Source organism: Staurois parvus, unplaced genomic scaffold, assembly GCF_062004578.1.
Source record: "Staurois parvus isolate SC_StPar_1 unplaced genomic scaffold, SC_StPar_1.0 ptg000544l, whole genome shotgun sequence".
NCBI classification, from domain to species: Eukaryota; Metazoa; Chordata; class Amphibia; order Anura; family Ranidae; genus Staurois; species Staurois parvus.
Genome location: NW_028318340.1, coordinates 2,249,388 through 2,265,951, shown reverse-complemented (window position 1 = coordinate 2,265,951; position 16,564 = coordinate 2,249,388).

Genomic DNA, 16,564 nt, shown 5'->3' with positions numbered 1-16,564 from the left:
CCTAAAAATAAGTTGGGGTGTTTACTTTCCAATAATTTTGTGGGTGTTTCTTCTATCTTGGTGCTTAAAGGTCTCCAGAAATGTGATAGGTAGTCAGGAAATTAGATGCGTAATTTATACCCCTAGAAAGCCTGAAGGTGCTCCTTGGATTTTGGGCCCATGTGCCAAGGCTGTGAAACAGTCTCACACATGTGGTATTGCCATACTCAGGATAAGCAGCAGAATATGCTTTGGGGTGTACGTCCATACTGTTTTTAGAAATATCTTATTAAATGACAACTTTGTGTAAATATATTTTTTCATTTTCTTTCCTACATATTCCAAAAACAAGTGGCAAAAAAATTACATTTTCAAAATAATCATTCCAGAAAGTACCGTGGGGTCATTTTATGGGTGGTTGCTCCAGGGCTTCCAAAAATGTATGGATGCATAATTTATGTTAAACTTATGCCCCTGAAACACCTGAAGGTACTCCTTGAATTTCAGATACATCTAGACTGTGAAAAAGTCTCACATGTGTGGTATCCGCATACTCAAAAGGCATAGCAGAATGTTTTTGAAGTGTATTTGCAAGTATGCCTATACTGGGTGTGAGAAATAGTTTGTTAAAATGAAAAAAAAAAAAACTAAATTCCTTCATTTTCCAACAAACTGTGACCAAAAATTAAAAGTTAAAAAAACTCACCATGTTTTACTAAATACCTTGGACTGTCTACTTTCCATAAAGCAGTCATTTGGGGGAGTATTTGTACTGTCCTGGCATTTTAGGGTCTCAAGAAATGAGATAGGCAGTCAGTACATTAAGACTGATCAATTTTCAAAAATATATATACATATATCATAGTTTGCAGACTCTGTAACTTTCCCACAGACTAAATAATATACACTGTTTTATGTTATTTTACTAAAAAAAAGGAGCAGAAAACATTTTGGCCTAAATTTATGAAGAAAGATTACTTAGATGCAAAATTTTATAACAAAAACTAAGACAAAAACATTTTTTTTCAAAATGTTTGTTTTTTCATTTATATAGAAAGAAATTTAAAAAAATTAAATACCATCAAAAGAAAGCTCTGTCTCAAAAAAATGATAAAAATGTAATTTGGGTACAGTGTTGCATGCCAGAGTAATTGCTACTCAAAGCGTGACAGCACTGAAAGTTGTAAATTGGCCTGGACTGGAAAGGGGTGACAGAGGAGATGTCCAGACTTGAGGTGGGTAATTCGGCTCTAGTATTTAAGGACCTTAGATTGTAAGCTCCTTGAGGGCAGGACTGATGTTACTGTATAATAAATCCTGTATGTAAGGCACCGTGTAAAATTGATGGTGCTAAAAAAGTAACTATAATAAATAAATATAAATTTCCTGGGGGATGCCCTTAACCTTTTTGTGAAGTGGTGTGTCTGTATGATCTTTACAACCTACTGCAGCAAACCTGACATTTACAAAGAAAAAAAGAGACCTGTTTTAATTGCCAGTAAATGACAGCTCCCAACTGTTTATTTCTGTTTGTAAACAGATCGATTAGGAATTCCCTTCATCTATACTACAACCTTATCCTGGCATATGCATCCATCTCTCAGATATAACTAGTTATACAAAAATCTGATTGAATACATCTCTACTGTATTAGGGGCCTTCCTGGAACAAAAATGGCAGGAAAGTAAATACATTTACAAACATGTAGCTCGCATAGTCCAATAATACACTCAATTGCGGATATACTCCACCAATGCCACTTCCCTATATTTTGAATACAACAAACTATTTATCCCCTAATGGAACTTTAAAGGAATTCATATCATAACATATCAAGAAAAATATTTGTAGGCCATTTTTATTAGTAAAAGTACAAATGTTTGATAAGAACATATATACGGCTTACGGAACAATGTGTCATAAAAACAATGTGACATAGCTGTCATGTATATAATCTTATGGTTGATGTGCCTCTGTTCACCCGACGCATTTCAGAGACATGTAGCTCTTTCCTCAGGGGTATTAAGGATTTCACATCTAAGTCAACAGCAATAAACAAAAAGAGGAAGCGGTAGGAATAAAAACAACAAATGTGGATATCACCACCCAGCAAAGATGGTTCCAGGAGACAAGAATAGCTAGTACTGCCATGGCGATCATAAGGGACTGTCTTCCTGGGCCACAGCTTAAGTTGTCTTGGGTATTGATATGTATGCACTTCTGGAGTTTTGTTGACCTTCCTTAAACCCTGAAGGATACCTTTCCATTAATTTGATACGTTACGGGACCAGTAACCCTGGCCCCAGCGGTCTTCACGTGCTTCTCCCTTTTCTCATCTGGTGGCCTTGGCTATTTATGCCTCCTAGATCCATCTTTGCTGGATGGTAATATCCTCATTTGTTGTTTTTATTCTTACGGCTTCCTCTTTTTGTCTATTGCTGTCGCCTTAAATGTGAAATCCTTAATACCCCTGAGGAAAGAGCTACATGTCTCTGAAACACATCAGGTAAACAGAGGCACATCCACTATATGATTACATACATGACAGCTATTTTCCATTACTGTGACACATTGTTATGTAAGCTGTATATATATTTTTATCAAACATTTGTACTTTAATAATAAAAAACAACCTACAAATATTTTTGTTGATATGTTATGATATGAATGCATTTAAAGTCCCACTAGCGGATAAATAGTTTGCTGCATAGTCCAATAATAAACTACTTAACCAGTGGTGACATGAAGCAACTGTCAGTATTTGCAATGTTTCATGAGTAGTCAGTGATAACAATTTTAGCCAGTATCAATGCTTTCTCATCAAAGATAGTAAGTAGTAAGTGACTTCATTGATAACAAGTGGATGAGATTTGCATAAGGTGCCATTATAAATGACTAATGACTGCATTGCTTTATATGTGTCAACACATCAATCGATTGTAGGACTCATTCTGCTTTGTAAAGTATTGGTTGTATTCAATTAAGGCCTTTGAATTGTTTAAATTACAAGTAGCATGCTGCTGCATCAACAACAAGTGAATGACATTGGTGAATTTTTGGCACTTCAAATGACCAATGATTGCATTGCTATATGCATGTTAATTCATTAATCAGTTGCCAAATTTACATTACCTTTGTGTGAATACAAAGAATGTGGATAGTGAGATATAAATTTAAACTCATTTAGTAGAGGGTACTATCTCTCCCTCTTCCATGATATTCAATGTATGTTCTCTGGCTCAGTATATAAAAATCTTCTGCTTTGAGAACCCTTCATTACACATAGTTAGAAATATAACCCTTAGATCAGGACTCATGGATATTATTAAGAGTCATTACAAGGGGCCTACAAATGATGACAAAATTCATATTGTGAAATCTGATTACCACTGGTCAAGTGGTTCATTATTAGGCTATGTTTATGTTGACTATCTGCAGGTTTGCCTGCCCTTTTTTTTCCCGGTGTGCCCTCGAAAAGAGATTATATTCAATCTGATTTCTGTATAACTAGATATACCTCAAAGAAAGCTGTAGGTGCCTTTGGAAGGAGTTCGTTTGTTCCTAGATTGAGGAATCTTGGTAGGTCTCCTCTTTTAAATAGGGTTTGGTATACCAGTGTTGTAATTGTGTATAATAAACTCTCTTCTTTGTAATTTCTCTGCAGTTGAGGTATTATTTATACTTTTTCAGTGTTGTTATATAAGTCCCTTTCACACCCCTCCAGAAGATCCCCCTACTCAGCAGAGCATCTGTCCTCTGATCCCTGCTGAGCAGATGGATGACAGGTCCATATCCGCTCCGCTTATGCAGAGTGGACACAGACTGCTTCCTCTTTGGGGGGTCAGATGTAAATGGATCAGCTATCTATTTACATTTGACTTTCATCTGATCCAATCTGCTAGACGGATGGGGGACAGATCCCCATCTGTCTGTTTTTAGTGGATCAGATTGTATGCAGGTGGGCTGCTCCATAGAGGGCAATGGATGGTCCATTCAGGTCCTCCTAAATAATGGACAGGCGGACCCGATCAATCTGCCCATGTGAAAGGGGCTTAATATTTATATAACATGTTTTTTTAACTGAACCCCAGGAGTCCAATGTTAAGGAATGTGAAGAAATGGCCTCAGCCGCCATTATGGCCACGCCCTCTGATGCATTTCACCCACCCACTGGAGCTTGGTCACTGAGGTGCCTACTGAATAAGGGATACTTTGGTGACTACATCCTCTACTGTTGTCAACTGCTGGTAAGAACTAAAAAAAGCACCCAGGTATTTACCTGTTGGTATTTTACCATAACTCACAGGGGATGATTTACTAAAACTGGAGAGTGCAAAATCTGGTGCAGCTGTGCACGGTAGTCAATCATCTTCTAACTTCAGTTTGTTCAAATAAGCTTTCATAGAAAAAAAACCTGGGAACTGATTAATTTCAATGCAGAGTTGCACCAGATTTTGCATTCCTTGGTTTTAGTAAATCAATCCCAAACACTCCCTGATTCCCTTCCACTTCCAGCATAACGGGTAATGGGGCACTAGATGTCACACTTACCTCTAACACAGGTGGGCAGGCTCTATAGCTGACTTCTGTGTTCTTCACTTATAGCAGCCCCCTTTCCCATAAGGCAAGCAGGCCTGTGGAACTTTGTTGCCTCCAGGCCTTACGACACTGGGGCAGGTGCTGAGCACAGAAAACAAGTCCTTGTGGTTGGCCAACAGGCAGAGTGGTTTAATAACAGTCCAGGTACAAGGCAGGGAAGGTTCAGGATAGTCAGGGTCAGATCCATAGTCAAAAGGCAGGCAGAGTGCAGAGAATAGTCAATATCTAATCTGAGGTAATCAATGAGGGAATCCAAGCAGCAGAGCAGACAGACAGGGAGCTTGTATCACATATTACAAACACAATATCACAAGCATGATACTGCAGGCTTGGCTGGCTTAAATCAGGTTTGGTCTTCACTCAGAGACTGGCCACATCAATCACCTTGCAGGTGGACAGACAGACAGGAAGAGTGCATAATAGTCAAAACCAGGATGCTGAAATAAGACCAGCAGCTGTGATGGAGTAGGAGCACTAGACTTTCCTGACACCAGAACTACGAGAGGCAGAGGCATTGATTCACTGCTCAAGACGAGTTAGTCTATTTTGCGCCTTTCTATAGGTCTCTGTTATTGATTGCAATACAGTCCAAGTACTCTGCTAGAAGGTAAGTGCAATGAGCAATGCTAATGTGAAAAGGACAGTAGCCCACAGCAGTGCATGAGACATCATATTTAATTGCTTTAACAACATCAGACTGTACTCTGCATATGATCACCCACACCATAGTAAACTGATGAGAGAGCCTGACTCACGCTTTTACCTTTTGGTATTAGTTTGATTTTATTTACTGTAGACACTTGAATCACCAGAGAAGGAAAGAGTAGCTAATTCAGACACCTTTCTACAGTAGTAGTGAAGTTGCCACCAAAAATGGCGACAGGAGCCATATTTGTGATTGGAATCTGCTTTTTACCTGTTTTTATTTTGTGAGTGAGAATTTGGCTATAATAAATGTATTTGTTTATTATATGGAGTTGCACTATGGAGTATTTGTTCTTCCCTTGACTAACATCTACCCAGGCAGATACAGCAAGACATCTGTCTCTTAAAAGCACAGGATGGGCGAAGTAGCTACTAATAGGCGGAAGTGGACATAATGAGTTGGAGCAATAGAATGCGATTATGACCTATGGATATTTAGGTCAAAAGAGAAGGTGAGCCTGCATTGCACATAAAGGTGACAGGCAAGTGAGCACAACTGGAGGTGACGATTTGGAATATACACTATTTACAACACTTGAAGAGTTGGTTTGAGGGCATGTTTTTATTATAGTGAATGTGAGTGCATAGATTGATGCTGTTTGAGATATATTGTTTTGTGTAGTGTTGCACTATGAATTATATGTTTAATTCTTGGGTGGACCTTCACGTCTTGGAGCCATAAGGAGGATTCTGGACGGAGGAGCCACTTGAAATATATTATTGAATAATTAGCGCACTTGACCTATAGTTCTTACATCTGGTCATAAAGTGAACAAGTTTTTCAACAAAAGGGAGCAGAGCACGTTGTTTAAATTTTCCGCTGGCACAGTATTTGAATTTAAGAAAGCGAATAAGGCATAGACTATTTGTGGATTGATATACCATTACTGATGGACATTGCTTGTTAAATTGACACCTTCAGATCAAATAAGGACAGCATACCTCAACTTTAGAATTCAAAATTTTGGACTGTCTTCCTGTCAATCTAGGAATTGTCCCACCCACAGTTGTATGTTCCATTTCCAGTTGGATCAATGTACAGTTCTCAAGAGTTTGCATACCCTGGCAGAAATATTGATTTTTGACATTGATATTGAAAATATGCCAAAAAAACTGTCTTTTATTTAGTGATCATATTAAACTATTTATTATCACAGTTGTTTAGCTCCTTTTTAAATCATATTGATAACAGAAATCACCTAAATGGCCTGATCGAAAATTTACATACCCTAGAATGTTTGGCCTTGGTACATAAACACAAAGTGACACACACAGATGGCAACCAAAGGTTAATTTTCCAAATGTGCAGCTTTTTAAATTGGAAATAGTGTCCCCTGTGTATAGTCAGTGAGTTTGTGAACTCTCACTTGGATGCACTGAGCAAGCTAGATACTGAGCCATGGGGAGCAGAAAAGAACCGTCAAAAGACCTGCGTAACACAGCAATGGAACTTTATAAAGATGGAAAAGGATATAAAAAGATATCCAAAGCCTTGAATATGCCAGTCAGTACTGTTCAATCATTTAATAAGAAGTGGAAAATGTGGGTATCTCTTGAAACCAATCCAAGGTCAGGTAGAGCAAGAAAGATTTCAGATATAACTGCCCGTATAATTGTTTAGGGTTACAAAGAAAAACCCATAGGTAACCTCAGGAGATATACAGGCTGCTCTAAAAAAGACAGTGTGGTTGTTTTTAAGGAGTACAATATGACAATGTTGATTGATATGTATGGCACATTTTGCTGGCTGATAGCTAAAAAGAGTGGTAAATTTGAGTAGAGAGTGAAAAACAGTTTTAATTTTGACTGCTGGTGATTGCTGGTGTTTCTAGTTGTTTTATTTTCTTCTGTGGGGCCTTTCTAGAAGCTTTTACTTTTTAAAATCACTTTTTCTGTCACTTTTTAAATAGCATTTTTTTCTTCCTTTCATTGCCTTCCTTCAGTCTGCTAATTAAGGGGAGGAGTTAATTGGTCACAGGTGCTACAGGTACTACATAACTTTCTGTAGAGCTCACTATCAGCTTGCTCATCCTTGAACTTGCCTGTATTTTGCTTGCTGGACCTTTGACCAAGTGGACATTTGATTAAGTGGAGTTAAAAAACCGGAGTTGAAAACAGATTATAACAGGGGTCTACTAACCTGTAAGTGCCAACTGATAATTCATATTAGTAATATAAATATTGCAACTGGGATATGAGTGCTAGCAGGGTTGAAGGTTTTGTACAGTGCACAGTGTGCCACATGTATGCAACAATGGAGCAACAGCTCTAGGATGGATACTGCACAGATGTGAGCGGGTTGCCCTTCTGGAAACTTGCGTTAGAGATCTGGAGGAGCAAGTTGCAACACGGGGCAGAACCAACAACCTTGAAAGGGTCTTCTGCTCCCTGAGTAGGTAGCTAATTGGATTGATGTGGAGGGGCTAATCAGGATTATCAGGTAGGAAGACGGATTTCTGTAACGAGAAGGAGTGGTAGGGGCTCACAGAAAAGGAAGGCCAGCCTTGGGTTTATGCACCCAAACAGATTTGCCAAGTTGGCTGAAGATGTGAGGATGGCAAGCTCAGGGGTGGCAGCCCTGGATGTTACTGCTATCTCTAACAGCCGGGAGAGCGGACCATCTGGGAGGGATGGTGAGGGTAGTGCAGGAAGGCCTAGACAGTTGGTGGTAGTAGGGGATTCTATAATCAGAAGGACTGATAAAATAATTTGTCGCCAGGATCTCCTCAACCGAATGGTTTGCTGTCTTCCTGGTGCCAGGGTTCGGCATGTGGTGGACCGGGTTGATAAATTACTGGGAAGGGCTGGGCATGACCCAGCTGCCTTGGTCCATGTTGGAACCAATGACAGAATACATGGAAGGTGGAGGCTTCTTAAGAATCAATTTAAAAAACTAGACTGCAAGTTGAAGGGAAGGATCTCCAAGGTAATATTCTCTGAAATATTACCTGTGCCATGCGCAACACAGGAAAGAGAGGGGGAGATTATAGAACTAAATGCATGGCAAAAGGCCTGGTGTAAGAGGGAAGGATTTGGGTTTCTAGAGCACTGGGCTGACTTTTCACTGGGGTGCAACCTATATGCTGGAGATGGTTTGCACCTAAATGGAAGGGGGTCTTCTGTGCTGGGGGAGAGGTTTATGGAGAGGCTGGAAGAGTATTTAAACTAGGATCGAGGGGGGGAGGGAGAATTAGATTATAATGGGGCAGACATATCATCATATTATTGGTGGGTGGAATGGGGAAAGATGGGGGAGGGCTATGGCAGATGATAAGAAGGTTCCCATGTTACAAACAACCATTGGAATTGGTACCAATTGTATGAAAATAAAAAATATTCAAAATACACGTGTCAATGAATTAGAGTGTTTTTTCACCAATGCCAGAAGTCTGCCAAGCAAAATAGGTGAGTTGGAAGCTTTGGTGCATGAATAGAACTATGATTTAATTGGTATTGCTGAATCTTGGCTTCATTCTTCACATGACTAGGCCATTAATATTCCTGGCTATGTTCTCTTTTGGAGAGACAGGGTAAAAAGTAAAGGTGGTGCTGTCTGTCTCTATGTGAGAAGTGATCTCAGAGCTAGTGTGAAAGAGGACCTAATTGATGGAGAATGTGATGAGGCTGAAGCATTTTGTGTGGAACTGCACATGCGGGTGCGTACTACAAAGGTAATAATTGGAGTTTGTTATAGGCCTCCCAGTGTTAATGAGGAGGTTGAGACTCAGCTTCTTGCACAGATCGTAAGGGTTGCAAGGGCTGGGACAGTGATAATAATGGTGGATTTTAACTACCCAGAAATTGACTGGAGTAATGGTACGACAGGAACAGTTAAAGGGCAAACATGTATAAACCTACTACAGGACAATTTTATGCTATAGTTCACAGAGGCCCCAACTAGAAATGCTCTGCTGGACCTGGTAATCTCAAACCATGCAGAGCTTACTATGAATGTCCACATAAAAGAACATCTGGGTAGCAGTGACCATAACATGATTTCATTTATTGTTAAAACATCCATTGTGATTGTAAACATCAAGCTAATATGGGAAAATAAAAATGCTCAACTTTAAGAGAGCTAATTTTCCAAGGCTGAGAACTACTCTCCAAGACTTAGACTGGGAGGGAACATTGGCATCGATGAACACAACACAGAAATGGGGGTTCTTCAAAAAGACTGTATGTGAACACACTGCAAAATATATTCCAAATATATTCCAATGGGCAACAAGTTAAAAGGCTAAAAATCAAACCTATGTGGCTTACGGCCAAAGTTAAAAAAGCTATAGATAATAAGAAAAGAGCTTTTAATAAATATAAAAATTAAGGAACGCTATCATTGTTTAAACATTACAAAGAATATGCAAAAAGGAAATAAAGGCCGCAAAAATTGAAAACAAACAACAGATTGCAAAAGGTAGCAGGACAACCCCACAAAAATTCTTCAAATATATTAATAGTAAAAAGGTCAGATCTGAGCATGTAGGACCTTTACAAATAATCTAGAGCGGGTGACTGGGGACAAAGAGAAGACACATTTTTTAAAAAACCTTCTTCAGCTCTGTGTATACAAAGGAGCATGGGGGAACTCTTGTCCATAATGGGCATGGTATTGACACAGCTCCAGATGGTCAACATTGGCTCACAATTGATATGATCTAGAAATATTTAGACAGAATAAAAGTTGAATAAAGCACCTGGACCGGATGGCATACACCCACGGGTCCTTAAAGAATTGAGCTCTTTCATTTCAAAACCATTGTTTCTAATTTTTAGGGACTCTAATGACTGGCATAGTACCACTGGATTGGTGTAAGGCCAATGTGGTGCCTATATTTAAAAAGGGGTTGAAATCTTTACCAAGTAATTATAGACCTGTTAGTTTAACTTCTATAGTTGGGAAGATACTGGAGAGTTTAATAAAAGACCACATAGATTATTATTATTATTATACAGTATTTATAAAGCGCCGATAGTTCGCTCAGCGCTGTACATTACAAAAGGGGGACAGAACATATGACAGAACAATAACAATACAATGCAAAACATGAGGGGATTGAGGGCCCTGCTCTTTCGAGCTTACAATCTAGGAGGGAGGGGATGGTGGCACAGGAGGAGATTGCTGTGGGGGATGGAGTGGTAGGAAGAGTGGAGGAGGTCGGCAAGTTAGCAGGGGGTGGGGTAGGCTTCCCTGAAGAGATGGGTTTTCAGGGTGCGCCTAAAGGAGAGGAGAGTAGGTGATAATCTGATGGGTTGGGGCAGGGAGTTCCAGAGGATGGATGATACCCTGGAGAAGTCCTGGAGGCGGGCATGGGAGGAGGAGACCAGGGAACTAGAGAGAAGGAGTTCTTGTGAGGAGCGGAGTGTGCGTGCTGGTTGGTACTTGGATATTATTCCGTGATGACACGGAACACTTATTGAAAATCAATTAAAGGATATAGATTGGTCTGTTTACTGTATAGTACTGCGCAGCGCTGATTATATTGATAATAGTTGAGGAAAAATGAGCCGCATGGTTGAATTTGCAGAAAGAAGCCTTTAATGCGCCAATACCACAAAATAGCCTGGTGAGGTGTGCCAAGGTGTTGTCATGCATTTTGTAACTGGACTTTTTTTGTGATTAATTCACTGTGACACTAACGTTTGCAAAAGTTACCTACATTTCCCAGAATGAAATGCTGGGGCTCTTGCAGATTTCTTTAGCTTAAAATTCTCAATTCTTGAGCTGAATTTCCTAGACTGGCCAATGCTGGACAAAGTTGTGCAGTCGGAAACTATGCCAGATTATTTTCCTGACAGTGAAATGATTGCCACAATCATAGACATCCACAACCTTCTTTCTGAAGACCCTAGAGATTTCTTTTAATCTTGGCACGATGACACTACAAATGTCAATAGCAAAGAGAATAACAGACCCTAGATACAGTATCCAAGGTTTAAATTAGGCTTCATTCACATTTGTGTACTGATCCATATGCTCATGCAAAAGGCTGTCTTCAACTGCTTGGGATGCACAGACATTCTATGCAGCTGTATGTAGTCAGTCTGTTTTAATCAATGACAGGGGGCTGCATGGATCTCCAAGCACATCGATAACATGGATCAAAATGCACTCCATCTGCGCACCCTGCATAGGTGAATATGGCCTTTACATGAGTGTACAGAGAAGTACGTTTGTGTGCATGAAGACTAAGACAGGTTTCACCACTCCCTAAGGAGGCTCTAATCATTGGCATGTAGTTTAAACAGTTGATTCCAATTTCATTTATTTAAAGCTGTATTAATGTAGGGCTATACTTTCTTCTTCCATGTGAAAAATCTGTATTTTTGTTAATTTACATTACAAGAATGAATACACCATGTAAATTTTTAGTTTTCATTTGTTCAAATATATCACCTTTAGTTGAGGGCATTGTATGAAGAAAGATCTAATATTTGCCTGTTCAATTATGTTTAAAAAGTCAATAATTTCCATGGGGTGTACTTACATTTTCAAACTATTGTATCTGTGCAGACAAAGAGGCTGAAAGTACGGCAGATATGACACATAGCATGAAAGATCAATATATAACCGGCTACTATTTGCACAGCATGGAAAGTGCTTTGGGCATAAGCTGTAATGAATGCAATGGTGCTCAACGTGTAACTGCAGTTTTGTTGGAAGAAAAATCCCCTCCAGGTGAGCTACACATTTTACAAGAATTTATCAGGCCTGTTTGTAGCTTCATACTTTTCTCTGAAATTTGTAAATTGCTATTTTCTTTACCATGTCCTTTCTAAAACTGTTTTCTGAAAGGGGTGCCTTTTTGAATGTATTCATTATATTCACTTGATCAATCTATTTGTTATAATAAAAAAACTGCAGTGTCTGCATGCCTTTTAGATGTGGATGTTCTTGACAACAACTTCTGTCACAGTCTAAAATTAGATTTTTAGCTCAAAGAAGACATTTGGTACAGGAAATTAGCCAATCATACAAGCAGGAAGTAAGACATCTGAGGATGCATGTTTTCTGGCATTTTTGTTTTCACAGACTCTCTGCTGTGCAACCTCCCTGTTGTGTTGCATTGTGTGTGGGCAAGACTGTGGTGAGCTCAGAAAGAGGGCAATGTATGGGAGAACGCTTCTATTGCATTTCTGAAAACAGAGATTCAGGAACATTCATAAATTCTTATAGCTATAGGGCTTTACTTAGAAGTAGATAGAGAAATGCCAGGACGACATTAGCAACACTCAAGTAGGTTATGCCCTTTGAGCCAGTTTTATTTATGTGTTGTATGTTTAAAGTGTACCCTAAAATTAGAACTATGTCCTATTTTGTATTGATAGAACTCTCTAATGGAAGTAGCCGTCAGAAGATGGGTACACTGTAGTCATAAAGGGATGGACATGGTCAGCAACAATAGGGCATGGCATTTAAATGATGCTCAATTGTGCTAAGGGGCCAAAAGTGTGCCAAGAAATATCCCCCACACCATTACTAGAGATGAGCGAATTATTCAAAAATTCGGTTTGGCTGATTCGCCGAATTCGCCAATTAAATTCGCTTCGTGCCGAATATATTCGCTGCGAATTTAACTTATAAAAAGGGTGTTTCTAGGCTTCAGAGAGCCTTTATATTAGTGCAGAACACTGTACCTTTAATTTAAATGCCCTTGGAGTCTGCTGGGGAAGAGAAATAATACTGTCAGTCAGTATGACATGCAGATGAGTGCCGTCGATCTTAGAATCACCGCACACTTCACTCATTTGGGCAGTCACGGGGCCAAAACCAGAGTGTGGAGCCACAGTGTGGCGGTGGAGGCAGCAGCAATGGGAGGCAATACAGCACCCTATGACAAAATGGAACCCACCAGCAGTGTGAGGAGACCTGAAAGTGGCACATGGCAGAGTGTGGCAATGGAGACAGCAGCAATGGGAGGCCGTACAGGGACCCATGACACACTCTGGACCTGGCAGCAGCATGAGGAGGTGGTACAGGGGCCCATGACAGATTACGGGCCTGGCAGCAGCATGAGGAGTCGGTACGGGGGCCCATAGCAGATTACGGGCCTGGCAGCAGCATGAGGAGGCGGTACAGGGGCCCATGGCAGAGTGGCGGAGCGTAAGCAGCTAAAATTGAAGGCCATACAGAGGCCTATGTTAAAAAGTCCCCCCAGCAGCAGCGTGGGGAGACGACCATCAAGAGTCCAATGGCAGAGTGGCGGAGCAGAAGCAGCTTCAATTGAAGGCCATACACAGGCCTAGGTTAAAAAGCGGAAGCCGTCAGCAGCGTGAGCAGACGACAGAGACACATGGCGCAGGGTGGCGGTGGAGGCAGCAGTATTCGGAAGCCAAACACAGGCCTTGGTTAAAAAGCGGAAGCCGCCAGCAGCGTGAGCAGACGACAGAGGCACATGGCGCAGGGTGGCGGTGGAGGCAGCAGTATTCAGAAGCCATACACAGGCCTAGGTTAAAAAGCGGAAGCCGTCAGCAGCGTGAGCAGACGACAGAGACACATGGCGCAGGGTGGCGGTGGATGCAGCAGTATTCGGAAGCCAAACACAGGCCTCGGTTAAAAAGCGGAAGCCGTCAGCAGCGTGAGCAGACGACAGAGACACATGGCGCAGGGTGGCGGTGGAGGCAGCAGCAATGGAAGGCCATACAGCACCCTATCACAAAATGGAATCCACCAACAGTGTAAGGAGACCTGAAAGTGGCACATGGCGCAGGGTGGCGGTGGAGGCAGCAGTATTCGGAAGCCATACACAGGCCTAGGTTAAAAAGCGGAAGCCATCAGCAGCGTGAGCAGACGACAGAGGCACATGGCGCAGGGTGGCGGTGGAGGCAGCAGTATTCGGAAGCCATACACAGGCCTAGGTTAAAAAGCGGAAGCCGTCAGCAGCGTGAGCAGACGACAGAGGCACATGACGCAGGGTGGCGGTGGAGGCAGCAGTATTCGGAAGCCATACACAGGCCTAGGTTTAAAACTGGAACCCAGCAGCGTGAGCAGACGACAAAGACGCACATGGCAGAGGATGGATCTGGCAGCAGTATGAGAAGGTGGTACAGGGGCCCGTGGCACAGTGTGGTGAAGGGGGCTGCAGCAACTGGATGCCAGAAAGTGGCCGATAGGGCTATATACTGCATGACTACATAGGTGGTTTTTATAGTACTTTATTTTGGCCTCCCTCTCAGCAGGTGTGAAAAAGGCCACCATTTTTGAACGGTAGCGAGGGTCCAACAAGGTGGACAGCCAAAAGTCATCCCTCTGTCTGATGGTTATTATTCGGCTGTCGCTACGCAAGCAACCGAGCATGCTATGGGCCATTTGTGCCAAGGAATGCGAGGGACTCCCTGCCTCCATCTCCACAGCATACTGCCACGGTGCGTCTGGGTCCTCTGTCTCCTCCTCCTCCTCTACCAGATGCTCCTGCTCCTCACTCAATAATTCCTGAGCACCAATGTCCTCCTCTACCTCCTCCTCTTCTTCCTGTCCTGCCCCCACAGGGGTCATGTGGCGTTGAGATCTGTGCGCCACATCTACCGCACCCTGACCAGCCATTGTTAACAGCATTTGTTCCAGGACGTGCAACAGAGGAATGACGTCGTTCATCCCATAGTCCTGCCGACTCACGAATAGCGTGGCCTCCTCAAAGGGCCTGAGCAAGCGGCAGGTGTCACGCATGAGCTGCCAATGGCTGACATCGAAGTTACACAGGGGAGTACCTTTATCCGCTTGTAACATCAGGAAATCGGTGATGGCCTTTCGCTGTTCGTAAAGGCGGTCTAACATATGTAGGGTTGAATTCCACCTTGTTGCAACGTCGCAGATCTGGCGATGCTGTGGAATTCCGTTCTGCCGCTGCAGCTCAAGGAGGGTGTGCTTTGCGGTGTAGGAATGGCTGAAATGCATGCAAAGTTTACGTGACATTTTAAGGATGTCTTGCAGTGGGATGGTGGATTTTAGGAACCGCTTGACAACCAGATTGAACACGTGAGCCATGCATGGCGCATGGCACAACCTTCCTTGACGCAGAGCAGACACCATATTCTTTCCGTTGTCGGTCAACATGGTTCCGATTTTCAGTTTGCGCGGAGACAGCCATCTGTCGATTTCTCTGTTCATTACACTCAGAAGTTCCTCCCCTGTGTGACTACGTTCGCCAAAGGCATACCAGGTGCAGCACAGCGTGACACCGTTGCGCCCTGCACATGTGATATGCCGGTCGGGTAATGGGACTTGGCACGGGGGTGGCGGCTGAGGACACGGCGGAAGAAGAGGTGGTAGAGGCGGACATCTTTGCTGGACCAAGGACGTGCAAACGTGGAGGCAAAAGCGGCGTGACCTGTCCAAGTTGCTGGTGCGGCTGTGCCGGCACCACGTTCACCCAGTGGGCCGTAAATGACATGTACTGTCCCTGACCGTAGTTACAGCTCCACACGTCGGCGCTGCCGTGCACTTTGGCAGAGACCGACATGCTCAAAGACTGGCCCACCATCTCTTCTACATGTGAATGCAGGGCTGGCACTGCCTTTTTGGCGAAGAAATGCCGGCTTGGCACTCTCCACCGCGGCTCGGCACAAGCCATCATTTCTCGGAAAGGTGCTGAGTCCACCACTTGGAAAGGGAGGGACTGCAGCACCAGCAACTTGGACAGGAGGACGTTCAGCTTCTGCACCGTCGGGTGCGTGCTCGCAAACTGTTGTCTCTTGGAAACGGATTCCAAGAAAGACTGCTGACGGAATCCGTGAAGAGGAGTAGCAGGAGAAGGAGCATCTGAACGAGCGGAAGATGCCAACGAGCGACAACTCCCCTCAGCAGAGGTGTTGGAGCCTTGACTGGCTGATAGAGGGCGATTGACGTCGGGTGACGGAGCAAGTAACGGAGCGGGTGATGGAGCGGGGGCTGGGGCAGGCAGAACCGCCGTATCTTTATCACGGTTTTCCCAGGCCACCGAATGGCGACGCTGCATATGCTGACGCAACGCTGTAGTCCCAACATTGGCCCCCTGGCCACGCTTGACTTTCTGGCCACATAGTCGACATACGGCTACGTTTACTTCCTCGGGCGGCGTGACGAAAAATTGCCACACCGCCGAGTAGGAAACTTTGCCCCCGCTACTCCTCACTGGCTGACTGCTACTTCCTCCGTGCACACCGGCACCACTACTGGCCGTGGTGGTAGGCTGCAGTGGAGCTGGTGCTCTACTCCGTGGCCGTTTGGCTCCACTGACACTGCTGCGACCCTGCTGCCTCCTGGGCAACCCACCGACTGTTTTGCTCGCTGGCAAGCTGGCAC